This window comes from Sinocyclocheilus anshuiensis, unplaced genomic scaffold (assembly GCF_001515605.1).
Source record: "Sinocyclocheilus anshuiensis isolate Anshui unplaced genomic scaffold, SAMN03320099.WGS_v1.1 scaffold461, whole genome shotgun sequence".
NCBI lineage: Eukaryota > Metazoa > Chordata > Actinopteri > Cypriniformes > Cyprinidae > Sinocyclocheilus > Sinocyclocheilus anshuiensis.
In genome coordinates, this window is record NW_015541005.1 from 1,281,996 (window position 1) to 1,282,931 (window position 936).

Consider the following 936-nt stretch of genomic DNA (forward strand, 5'->3'; position numbering starts at 1 on the left):
AAAATATAATATAATATTATTTTTTTCCAGTATGATATCAGGGCAATTTTATAGTGACGTTTTGACATAATGGCCCTATAAAAAAGAAATTAGAGCAGTAAGGAGCATGTTGATCATTGAAGAGGCATATTCAAATCATTGTATGTATAATTTGCTTTTTTAATGTATTTTTGAATACATTAAATACCATCTGCTTGTTTACTAACCATAATGTGTTTACCAACCCATAGAATAATGAAAGTAAGTGTTTCATATGAGAATGTTACTCATTCAGTTGCTGCTTCTGAAATCAAGCCTCTGTAGGTAAATAAAGAGACCAGACACAGAAAATGAATGAAAGGCACTAAAGCATCACATCTGACACGAAACAACATGAAATGTGAATGACGTGCAAGACACACTCGTGAGCGCCAGAATCCCTTCAGCTAGCAGTCGTTCTTTCCCAGTGCGCTGCCAAACAATGAAACAGCTGTTGGACTGATATGAACCCAGCTTCAGGAATAGCAAATCAGATTAGCTTGAATTCAGTCTTATTCTTCAGGGTTTAAGCAGCAGAATGCTTTAGAAACGGGATCACAGCCGTGAGAGAATAGCAGCATGGGCTCTGTGTCTAGCACAATACGAGGGGAGTGAGTACAAGGAAAACACAGTGAAATTTGCTGAGCTGAGCAGAAGGTTTTTGAAGCACAATGCAATGCTAATTACAGCATCTGCCAGCTTTAATTCAAAGCCTGGAGTCACAGTACCGTTAAAAACTGACACCATCTCACCTAATATCAGCCTTTGCCGCAGCACAGCACTGATCTGCTATTATTACACGTGTGTTGCATGATCTATATGAGAGGTATGAAAGGCCAATAGCAAAACTACAACATCAAATTCTAGCACAAATGCTAGAATCAGTTGTTTTTTTGCTCCAGGCGTGCTGCTTGCTTT

General features: G+C 38.6%; 1 long non-coding RNA gene across 1 annotated transcript in view; it reads right to left on the minus strand.

Annotated features, from left to right (window-relative positions):
- Positions 1 to 936, minus strand: part of LOC107690336 (uncharacterized) — a 12,335-nt gene that overhangs the window by 4,329 nt on the left and 7,070 nt on the right. Inside the window, exon 2 of the long non-coding RNA XR_001634427.1 lies at positions 489 to 492. This is a non-coding gene — a long non-coding RNA (uncharacterized LOC107690336). The remainder of the gene's footprint in view (positions 1 to 488; positions 493 to 936) is intronic.